The sequence below is a fragment of the Eumetopias jubatus genome, unplaced genomic scaffold (assembly GCF_037043125.1).
Source record: "Eumetopias jubatus isolate StellerSeaLion01/CBP00866 unplaced genomic scaffold, mEumJub1_p1.0 scaffold_13, whole genome shotgun sequence".
Lineage (NCBI taxonomy): Eukaryota > Metazoa > Chordata > Mammalia > Carnivora > Otariidae > Eumetopias > Eumetopias jubatus.
Genome location: NW_028274819.1, coordinates 1911160 through 1923012, shown reverse-complemented (window position 1 = coordinate 1923012; position 11853 = coordinate 1911160). Strand labels below are relative to the sequence as shown.

The 11853-nt window shown below is 57.9% G+C and overlaps 1 long non-coding RNA gene across 1 annotated transcript; it reads right to left on the bottom strand.

Moving 5' to 3' along the window:
• Positions 1 to 3276: 3276 nt before the first annotated feature.
• Positions 3277 to 6996, bottom strand: LOC148162580 (uncharacterized). The gene is made up of 2 exons (XR_015766640.1): positions 3965 to 6996; positions 3277 to 3616 (listed from the first exon to the last, which is right to left on the bottom strand). It is a non-coding gene; the product is annotated as an uncharacterized LOC148162580 (long non-coding RNA).
• Between the last annotated feature and the right edge of the window lie 4857 nt (positions 6997 to 11853).

The window sequence follows — 11853 nt, the reverse complement described above, 5'->3', positions numbered from 1 at the left end:
TCAGCTGGTTAGCAGGTCCCGCCTGTGTGCCAGGCACTATCCCAGGTGCTGGCTCCAGGAGCCGGACAGCCAGGACCCCTTCCCTCAAGGACCTTAGAACAGATGGCACCCCACAACCATCATGTCAATGCTGAGAAGGGAGAGAATTCCCAGGATAATTTAAGGGTAGTATCAGATGGGGCACTCTTCTGGCACTGGGCACTTGGAGGAGTCCACGGTGGACCCAGGCCCTGAAGACCGAGAAGGAGCCAGCCAGCCCTGCAAGGTGCTGGGGAGGAGCATTCCAGGCAAAGCGGGGACACATTTGGAGGAAAAGAAAGGGAGCCAGGGGGTGGGAGCAGAAAGGGGGAAGAGAGCTAGGTGCTTACGTTGGGGCAGGCTGTGGGGTCGGGAGCCAGCACTCAGGTCTGAAGCCCGAATGGAACTGCGTTAGGTCTGAGTGCGTGGGGCGATCAGAGGGTCTCTGCACAGGCCTGGTTCCTGCGTCGAATGAGGACACAGGTGTCAGCGGGCTGCCTCGGCCCCACAGCGGAGCCAGCACCACCGGCACCTGGGGCTCACTGGGAAGTGGGCCACGAGGGTGTGTGGGGCCACCTCTGGCTGCCTGGCACAGGTGGGCTCTGCCCTGGGTCCACTTCCGAAGTGCCCTGCCCAGTGGTCCCCCACCAGCTTGACCTTGTGAGGACAACAGGGGACCCACCAGCCATGTTTCAGGGTCCTCCAGAGACACAGCAGGAGGAGACAGAAGGAGGCTCAGGTTACAGACTGGTGCAGGTGCTCAGGAAGCCCGGGATGCCCCACCGTCTGCCACCTGCAAGCCAGGGACCCAGGAGGGCTGGTGGGGTGATTCAGCGGAGCCTGAAGGCCTGGGAACCAGGGAGCCGGTGGTGTAAGTCCTAGTCCGAGGGCTGGAGAAGGTGAGATGAGACGTCCCAGCTTGAGGGGTGAGGCAGGAGCAGGGGGCGAAGTCCTACCTCCTCTGCCTTCTGGTCTACCCAGGCCTCAAGGGGACTGGGTGAGGCCCACCCGCACCGGGGAGGGCCATCTACTGTGCCGAGTCCACCGATTCCAGCTCGGGTCGTCCAGAGACGCCCTCCCAGACGCCCCCGGAAACAACGTCCCATCTGGGCACCCTGCGGCCAGTCCCCCTGACATGCCACACTGAACATGACAGGCAGTGGTGACATGACCCAGGTTGGAGCAATGGGGGCAGGTGGGCGACCAGAGGGGCACGTCCCAAGAAAGGACAAACACCCAGAGGGGCTACGCTTGAGAGGTGGGGGGCCGGCTTGCCTGTGCCGTGCCTGGGACAGGGAGAGCCCTGTCCTGAGAGGGGCTGGTTGTGTGATGGCCATAGGGTGGACCACCCGGGCCTCACAGGGGCCAAACAACCTCAAAGAAGAAGTACAGAGTTGCTGGGCTCACGCAAAGTTGTGGTTGTTGGGACAGCGTGGTGCCCGGCGTGAAGCCAGACCCAGGATCCCCGGATTCGCCGCCCCCCTGGGTCTGGCTCTGAGTCTTCCGTGCAACTTCATGCTTGCTCCTCAGTTTCCCCATCTGTGGCAGTGCGACTCCCAGTGTTCTCGGGTGGGTGACACGGGAGGACGTGCCCAGGCACGTGGAGCAGGGCCTGGCCTGGGGGAGACAGAAGGGCTCTGCCTCCTTCAGGCTTGCTGGACCAAAAGGCAGGCACGACGGCGGGGCCTGAGCTCACGGCTCCCGCGGAGCACACATTCCCGTGGGGGCGTCGCTGCCGAGGACTACCCCAACAAAACAAACAGGCTGTTCATGCAGAGTGCGCTACACCGTCCCTGCATCTGCAGGGACTGAAGGGCCGGCCCAGAGCTGAACAGCTTTATAGTTAAAAAGAAAGAAAAGAAAGAAAAAAGAAAGTTTAAAAGACAAAACACAGCAGTGTGCTAACGACTTACAGTAGCAACGAACCGTCCCAAACACGAAGGGGATCCCACCTTAACAGCTGCAAACAGAACAACATACCCAGTGATAAGTTTAGTAGAGGAAGTGTAACAGTTGCACGCTGAAAATGACAAAACACAGTGGAAAGAAATAGAAGAAGTTCTAACTGAGTGGACGGGTATCCAGTGTTCTCAGATCAGAAGACTCCGTGCTGTGACTGTGCCCCAACTCCCCAAATTCACCCCTGGCCTCCGTGCCATTGTTGTCAGAACCCCGGCGGGCTTTTCACGAGCTCATCCCAGAGTTCACGGGGGACCACCCGGGCCTCAGAGGGGCCAAACAACCTCAAAGGAGAAGTACAAAGTTGCTGGGCTCACGCAAAGTTGTGGTCGTTGGGACAGCGTGGTGCCGGTGTGAAGCCAGACCCAGGATCCCCGGAGCACGCTCAAGAGCCCAGCAACACACCCCACTTTCCTGGTCGGTTGGTTTCAGCGGGGGCCCTGAGACGATTCAGCAAGAGAGAAAGAACAGTCCTTTCAACCCACAGTGCTGGGACAGCTGGGTGTATGTCCACACGCCACGGAGCCAAGGGGCCCCACCTCTTGCCATGCCCAAAAATCAACTCAAAATGATCTCAGGTGGGTCACAGTCCCCAGTGTAGGACCTGACTGTTAGACAATAGTTCTTTACCTCTGTCACCGAAAGCACAAGCAAAATAAGAGAAAACACCCAAGTTAGACCTGGCCAAAATTGAAAACCTTGGCGCATCCAAGGAGATCATGGAGGACGTGGAAGGACAACCCACAAGGTGGGAGAAAAAATTTGCATATCATAGATCTGGTAATAGATGAGGACCTAGGACATGAGAAGAGCTCTTAACAATGCCCCCCCCCATGACCCAACTTAAAAAATGGACAAAGGGTCTGAATCAACATTTTTTCAGCGAAGACATAGATCGCCACTAAGCACACGGGAAGATGCTCAGCGTCACTGGTCCCCAGGGAGATGCCCAGGAGAGCCGTGGTGAGGTATGCCTTCACGCCCACCCGGACGGCCACCAGAAAGGCCACCATAGAAGAGACGGAGGGGAGCGTGGGTTAGTGAGGGTGTGGAGAAGTGGGCCCAGCTGGCTGGTGGGGAGAGAGACAGCAATCGTTCCTCCAGACGCTAAACTTAGAGTCACCATGTGACCCGGCAGTTCCCCTTGGATGCTTCCAAGAGAAACAGAAACCTAGGCAGCTGAAAGTGGGAAGCATCTGAGGGCCCACTGGCGGGTGAGTGGATGTTAGACTGGTGGCGATGGTTGCACAACACCGTGGATGTGCTAAAAGAAACAAAAAACAAAAAAAACAAAAAGAAAAAACCACTGAACTGTACACTTTATTTTATAATTCTTTTTAAAGATTTAAAAAAATTTTTTAAGTAATGTCTATACCCACCGTGGGGCTTGAACTCACGACCCTGAGACCCAGAGTCGCGTGCTCCACCAACTGAGCTGGCCAGGTGCCCCAAACTACATATACACTTCACATGAGTGAATTTTATGGTATGTGGATTCTATCTCTGTAAGGCTGGAAATGGGGAAGTTTCGGGTGTGTTCCGATTAGAAGCTGTGGCCTGGGGGAGATGGAGGTGGCCAGCCAGGAGTGGAGCATCCCGTGTGCTTGATTTGGAAGGCATGTTTGGCTTTGTCTGGTGGCTGCAAAATAGGGAAATCGGGGCAGAAACAAAGACGGTCCAGGTCTGGTGGACGGAGAATGGGAAGTTTGGTTGGAGGCGGGTTTTGCTGAGCTCTGAAGCTTGTCTGGGCTCAGGAATGCCCACGACGGGGCAATCGGGATTGGGGCTGGGGACGCCCAGGCCCCAGGGGTCCTGTTTGGTGGATGCAGCCGGCCGAGGGCAATCAGACAGACATGGGGAGAAAGGAGTGTGAAGGGGAAGGCAGAGGTCAGGGTGATGCTTCTACCAGCCCAGAAACCCCAAAGATAACCAGCAACGTGCCAGCAGCAAGGGGAGGTGCCCGGACCAGATTCTCCCTCGCCCACACCTGGGTCTTGGACTCCCAGCCTCGAGACTTCGAGAAAATAAAGGTCCGCTGTCTACACCCGCTGGTCCGTGCTACTAGGTTACGGCTGCCCCAGGAGATTCAGGTGAGACTCAGGGTTCCACAGGCAGCACCATGCGGTGCTGGCCAGTCTGAAGGGGCCTGGCCACAGTGCTTCCCGAAGTCCTCTGTGGCGCCCTGATTGGTTCCGGGGGAGGAGCTGGGGCCTCCGATCACCGTTCCACAGGCTGCCCCCGTGCTCTGTGGGGCTGGCGGCTTCTGAGTGGTGTGGCCTCTGCTCGGACCTGTGTGGCCACAGGCCCACTGCCGCCCCTCCTGCCACATTGGACGTCAAGTCCCTGGTTCCAGGGCAGTTGCAGGTGGGTCCTGTGCTGGTCGATCCAACACCCTGTAAACCCTCATCAAGGGGAGTGGGATGAGCTTCCGTGCTCGGGGAGGACAGCCTGGCCTGTGTGTCAGTTCCACCAAAGACGCACGGCTGCCCCTTGCCGGTGGAGGTCTCTGAAGGGACCAGCTGGCCTCCAGAGGGATGGTGTCATAGCGGGTGCCCGGCAGTGGCCTAGGGGGCAGGCTTGATGGGAGGGCCTTCCTCGCCTATCCCCAAATCTGCTCTGCTCAGGGGCCCAGGGGGGCCGCATCTGAGTGGTCGAGGTCAGAGCCCATTCTGTGTATCGGTCGCCCGTGCCTCACTTGGCTGGACACGGACGCTCGTGCTCCCGAGGCCCCTGCCTGTCATGGCCGCCCCTATAGGTCCGCCCGTATGCCTCCTCCCCGGGGCTGGGGGAAATGTCCGGGACACCTTCTTGACGGGAGGAACAGAACCCATTCAGGAGATGCCTGGTCCCGAACCACATCCCGAGGTCATGCCATCTGCTCGGGCAGAGACCCAGGGCTGGCCCAGCAACTGCGAGTTGTGTGCGACTCAGGTGAGTTCTGTGCTGGCCCGGGTTCTGCAGAGAATCAGGACCAGTGGGATTAATACACAGAGAGAGATGGATTAGAGGGAGTTGGCGCCTGCAGTCATGGAGGCTGCCAGGTCCCGAGGTGGGCGATCTGAAGGCCTGGCACCGGGAGTGCCCACCGAGTATGTTCCGGTCCGCGTCTGGAGACAGGAGACCATGAGCCGGGCAGAGACGGGGCAGAGAGCAAGCCTGCCCTTTCCCCCCGATTCTGTGCCCCTCGGGACCTGGGGAGTCCTGGCCCTCCCTTCCACAGGTCCATCGTCCCCGGAGACGGCACCCACACGTGGAATAACCCGACCCCGATGACCTCATTTTACCTGAATCACCTCTAAAGAACCTGTCTCCAAACACGGGCAGGCTCTGAGGTGCTGGGGGTCAGGACTTCCACATATGAATTTGGGGTGCACAGTTCAGCCAGTAACAAGGCGGTCACTCTCAGCCTCCCCAGCAAACATCCTTGGCCTCTTGTGTTGGGAGCTGGAGCCGGACCCTCCTGACTGCCTGTGGGTCTTGCCCCAGGACAGCCGCGTCTCCCTGACTGGGTCAGAGCTCTCTGCAGGTCACGGAGCCTCGGGCTCTCGGGCTTGCTGCTCCTGGGATAGCACCCCATCCTTGCTTCTGAGGGTCAGCTACTGGCCTCTGCTCGCTCAGGCGCCACCATCCCGGCTGCCCTCAGAGTCCAACTCTGAAGGGGCACCTCCTGCCCTCGGCCTGGCCTCCAGCGACTGGCCTCCACGAGGTTCTCAGCGGCGCAGGTCACCAGCATCTTCCTCCTTGCCTTGGCAAGTAGGGTGTCTTCTGGGGCCGCCCATGAAACACAGACAGCTGGTGGGGTTTCTGGCCATGTCGGCTACAAAGTGGCCTTCAGAGATACCCAGATTCTAGTCCCTGGGGCCTGGGAATGTCCCCTTTGACAGCCAAGGAGGCTTTGCAGGTGTGATTAAGGACTCTGAGCTGGGGCTATCTGGCCCGGCGTCAGCACGAGGCCCACGAGGGAGGCAGACGGAGAGTTAGCAGAGAAGGTGATGGGAAAACCGTCTAGTCTAGCAAGGACTTAGCAGTGTTCCAGGAGCCTCACAAGGGGTTTAAACCCTGCATCTCAGGGGAGAGCTCAGACACTGACACACGTATCCAACTGAATATTCTTTCCCCATGAGGGAGCAGGCTCGAGCTTGGACTCCGACGGACACCCCCAGCTTCTGTGCGAGGGTTAATTGTGTGTGTCCGCCTGACCGGCCACGGAGGGCCAGACATTTGGACAAACATTAATCTGGGATAAAGGGCTAGTATCCAAAATCTATAAAGAACTTATCAAACTCAACACCCAAAGAACAAATAATCCAATCAAGAAATGGGCAGAAGACATGAACAGACATTTCTCCAAAGAAGACATCCAAATGGCCAACAGACACATGAAAAAGTGCTCCACATCGCTCGGCATCAGGGAAATCCAAATCAAAACCTCAATGAGATACCACCTCAGACCTGTCAGAATGGCTAAAATTAACAAGTCAGGGAACGACAGATGTTGGCGGGGATGTGGAGAAAGGGGAACCCTCCTACACTGTTGGTGGGAATGCAAGCTGGTGCAGCCACTCTGGAGAACAGTATGGAGGTTCCTCAAACAGTTGAAAATAGAGCTACCATACGATCCAGCAATTGCACTACTGGGTATTTACCCCAAAGATACAAATGTAGGGATCTGAAGGGGTACGTGCACCCCAATGTTTATAGCAGCAATGTCCACAATAGCCAAACTGTGGAAAGAGCCAAGATGTCCATCGACAGATGAATGGATAAAGAAGAAGTGGTATATAGACACAATGGAATATTATGCAGCCATCAAAAGGAATGAGATCTTGCCATTTGCAACGACGTGGATGGAACTGGAGGGTGTTATGCTGAGTGAAATAAGTCAATCAGAGAAAGACATGTATCACATGACCTCACTGATATGAGGAATTCTTAATCTCAGGAAACAAACTGAGGGTTGCTGGAGTGGTGGGGGGTGGGAGGGATGGGGTGGCTGGGTGATAGATATTGGGGAGGGTATGTGCTACGGTGAGCGCTGTGAATTGTGCAAGACTGTTGAATCACAGATCTGTACTTCTGAAACAAATAACGCAACATATTTTAAGAAAAAAGAAAAAGAAGAAGATAACAGGAGAGGAAGAAAAGGGGAGTATGTCAGAGCAGGAGACGAATCATGAGAGATGATGGACTCTGAAAAACAAACTGAGGGTTCTAGAGGGGAGGGGGGAGGGGGATGGGTTAGCCTGGTGATGGGTATTGAGGAGGGCACGTTCTGCATGGAGCACTGGGTGTTATGAACAAACAATGAATCATGGAATACTGCACCAAAAACTAATGATGTAATATATGGTGATTAACATAACAATAAAAAATTTAAAAAAAACATTAATCTGGGTGTGTCTGTGAGGGTGTTTCTGGATGAGATTAACATTAGGATGCATAGATTGAGTAGAACATTGTCCTCCCTAGCGTGGGTGGGCCTTACCCAATCAGTGGACGGCCTGACTAGCACAAAAGGGCTGAGTGCAGGGATCTCCTCCTGCCTGCCCATGTGAGCAGGCACATGAGTCTTTTCCTGCCTTCAGACCCAAGCAGACATGTTGGTCTTTGCTGGGTCTCCAGCCTGCTGGTTTGTAGACCAGCACTCACAGCCTCGGCTCTCCTGGGCCCCCGGCTTGCCAACTGCAGATCTCCGGACGTCTCAGACTCCGTCGCCGCATGAGCCCATCCCTTGCAACAAACCTCCGCTATGGCTTCTGCTTCTCCGGAGAACGCTGACGGAAATGCTGTGCCCTTGGAATTGTTCCAGGAGCCTGCCCTCAGCGCGGGAGCCAGTGCCAAGGGGCCGCATCCAAGGAGACCGGCCTGTGCTCTGCTTCCCGGACCCAGTCCCCGTGTCCTCCCTGGGAACAAGCCATTCCACACCACCTGGCCTCCCTCCAGTGACTTCCCTCCACTCCCGCAAGTGAGCCTACGGCCTACCCTTGGGCCTTGTCAGCCTCACAACAGCCTTGCTTCTGAGATTGCAAATGCCAAGCTCTCAGAACGCCCCGTCCTTCCAGGTGGCCCCATGCTCACGACACACACCCGCCTCCTTGCGGGCAGTCTGCTGCTCGCCCGGGCTTCCGGGGCTCGAGCTCTGTGGCCTCGTGGGGGTGGACCAGCTCTTTGTCACCTTCCAACTGTCTTTGGGAACACGTGTCCTCCAGGGTCACCTTGAAAGAAGCAAGGAGCTTACCTCACTTCCCCTGCTTGCCATTGGTTGGAACTCAGTCATGTGACCGGCCTTTGCATTCATGGGGCAACATACCCAGACCTGCCTTCTGGAGGAAGAGAGGAGTGGAGCGGGTCTGAGTGCCCCCCAAGGCTGCCAAGACAAGCTGACAGTGGCCAACTCCCCGCCGTGGGAATGAGCCCGTCCAAGACCAGTCAAGCTGAGCCCAATCATGTGAGCTGCAAAGCTTACCGTCATGCCCGCGGAGGTCCGGTGGGTGTTCATTAATTTAAGCGTTTTTTTAATGGCAGCTCCCTGCTGCAGAGACCCTATTTCTGTATTCGTCAGATTAGACCAGGTTATGTTGTGGTAACAAATAACTCCGAAGCCTAAACCGGACGTGACATCAGCTTGGCAGTCAGGACGCTTGCAGTGACCCCCCAGCGGCGGAGGCTGGGCCGGGGGGGATCCGTGTGATGCTGGCGGGATTCCCCGAGAACTGTTTGAGGTAACTTGGCAGGACAAGAAAGAGGCGGGCTCAAGGAGGAAGGTCCTGTTTGTGCACAGAAATGACAGCAAACATGGAGACGCACCCAGAAATTCAGAACTTTGCAAGGTTGGAAAGCCAGCTTCCTCCAGAGCTGGAATTTTAAAAGCTTTTTTTTTTTAAGATTTTATTTATTTATTTGACAGAGAGAGCAAGAGAGCACAAGCAGAGGGAACAGTAGAGAGAGAGGGAGAAGCAGGCTCCCCACCGAGCAGGGAGCCCGACGCAGGGCTCGATCCCAGGACCCTGGGATCATGACCTGAGCCGAAGGCAGACGCTTAACGACTGAGCCACCCAGGCGCCCCTAAAAGCTTTTTGAGGTGAAGGCAGAGTGCCACGCCCGAGTTGGGGCAGGCGAGGCAAAGATCCGAAGATGGGTAAGGGCTGTCTGGCAGAGCCCCTGGCGGCTGCCATCCATGTGGCAGACAGACACGAGAGCAAATAAACCCCAACATTCCCCTGGCTCTGCTAAGCCACTCGTGGCACAGTCTGGCGGGGGCTAGGCAGTCTTCCTCTGTCCTGAGCTGCCCTCGAAGGGACATGAGGCCTCCAGGGTCACCGTGCAAGGGGAAGGGAGTGCCGGGGGACGGGGCGGGGGCTCTGGAGGGGCCACTCCTGCCCATGTGCCCCTGGCCAGGGAGAGACAGCGGACTGGGCACATCACCTTGTCCCGTCTCCCTTGTACCACACACTCGTGGCCACACCAGCCCGATGGCGTCCGACCTCCCTCCGCTCCTGAACCACGTGGCGTCGATGACACACCACACGCTGCTTTTGTGGCTCTGATACAGTGGGTCCCTCACCTTCAGGCAGCTGAACGTTTGGTTTCTTCTGCGTGGGATGTCCTGCCATCCAACATACACACGCACACACCCGTACGCACCCGCGCACGCCCACGTGCATGTGTCCACGTGTGCCTCCTCACTTGCTTCCCTTGCAGCTTGGAGCTTGTCTCGCGGCGGAGATTCTGGGCGTCAGACGCCCGGGAGGAGCCGCACCGCAGGCTGTCTGACTGAGAGCTATCCCTGTCCAGCTTTTACGAAGAACGCAAAATGGAATACCTGGCGGGAAAGGAGGAGATCGGGAAACGTGGAACTCCTACCAAGAGAAGGCCGTGGATGCTTCCAGAAGCACGCGGGCAGACATGCTAAGGACACTCAGCCAAGTCTAACACTCATGGGAAGCGCAAGCAACTGAAATAACGGACTGGGGGACATGCGTTTGCCTTGTCCTAAGCAATGGAAATACTCATTCTGTCCAAAATAAAAGTTTTTGGAAATCTTGTTTGGAAAGTAGCAGCCCACACGTTCGTTTAAACAACAGCGGGGCTGAGGAGCTCGCCCACAGGCTGGGCCGGGACCGCAGCGCCCCCCACCCCGGCTCCTGCCCCACCTTCCCCGTCCCTGGTGCTGCCCGGCCGGCCGTCGCCCTCCCTCACCGGCCGCTGCCACTGCCCCACGCGGGGCTCCAGGCTATTTTTGTCTGGTGGGCAGATGAGGGCCCAGCTGGGTAAACAGAGCGAGGGGCTGCCTGTGGCCAAGGTCAGGGTGCACCTCGGGGAGGGCCTGCCCCCTCTCCATGGAAGGTTTGGAGGACCCACCCTTGCAGGGGCTGTGAAAGGCGCGCCAGGCTGGGCTGCAGGGATGGGACCTGAGGGGGCCTGGCAGGCGGGGTGGGCGAGCCTCCCCCTGCAGAGCCCAGAGGCTCTGACACCCCAACATTCGGCAGCCCCGCGGTGCCCAGGGGGACCCCAGCAGCACCAGGGCTGAGGCCAGAGCAGAGGCGGTAGCTAGCAGATCTCGGGGCTCTGCCTCCAATCAGCCAGTAGCTGCTCTTGGGCTGACGCCCAGCCTCTCAGAGTCTCCCAGCTACTCCTTTGGCATTTTTTGAGTTTGGATCCTCACAGCCCTGGGTCGGAGTGGTGGCAGGGCTGCTGGCTGCCACACGAAGGCTCCTGGGGGACAGATGCCGAGCAGAGCCTCTGAGAAGGTCTGGCTGCAGCCTCTGGAGAATTTGCAGCAACCCTTCCTGGGGAGTCCAAAGGGGCTGTTCTGGGAGGGGTCACAAGGAAGGCCTGGGAGGCCAGTGACCGCCCGAGCCGGGGCGCTGGAAGGGCAGCAGTGGGGCCCGATAAGGGACAGCAGGCAGGGATGTGGCGAGGGGCGTGGGCTTCTCCTCCTGGCACCTGGGCCTGTCTCTGGAGCTCAGGAGTGGGTCAAAGCCTGCAGTGCGGTGAGAGTCCTCCGCTGACCCCAGGAGGGAGGGGGTGCTTACTGTCATGTGGCCAAGACTGGCCGCGGCCTGAAGAGAGCTGGGCCAGGCTGGCCGGGGCACTCTGCGGACAGAGAACGTGGGGCCTGGCACGGGCTGTCCTCCACCGGCATGCCCCAGAGCCCAGCCCCCCATGCCCACGACGAGACTGTGTCCACTAGGGCGGAGGACTCGGCATCACACAGGCCACGCTCGAGAGCAAGAGAACCTAAAACATTTACTCTAAACAACCAAAGGGCCCAAGAAGAAATTACAGTGGAAAATTTAAAATACGTAGAAGCGAACGATGTTGAAAAAGTGACCTTCAGACCTCGCGGGCTGCAGCAGAGAGGGGCTGTGGGGAAGAGGCGTGGGGTCTTGGCCCTCACCTGGGACTGAGGTCCGGGACCTGAGCCACCAGCCACAGAAGCTGAAAGAAGCACCGCAGGACCCACCCGGTGGCGACAGTGGAGGGCAGAGCGCAGTGAAGGGTGGCGGGAGAGGTGCGGTGGGGAGGGTCCCCAGCCAGAAGCTTCCCCGAGGAGGCAAATAAAACCAGCAGTCTGGCAAGCTGGATCACGAAACACAAAAGCAATGAAAAATGTTAGGAGGTAAGAAGGGACAAGACAGGTTCAGCAGGAGGGGAAGTGGGTGTAGGACTCTAGTATCCAGTGGGCAGGTTCCGACCGGTCTGAGGATGGACGTGGGTGCGTGCGGGTGGCCCCAGCGGCCTGCTTTCCAAAAGTGACAACAGATTCCCTGAGTCTCTGGACACCAGCCGGGGTCCTGCGAGCCAACTCTGACTCGGCTGGCCCGGAGCCGGCGTCCGACCCCACAGGTGAAGGGCTCAGCCCCCCAGGGCGGC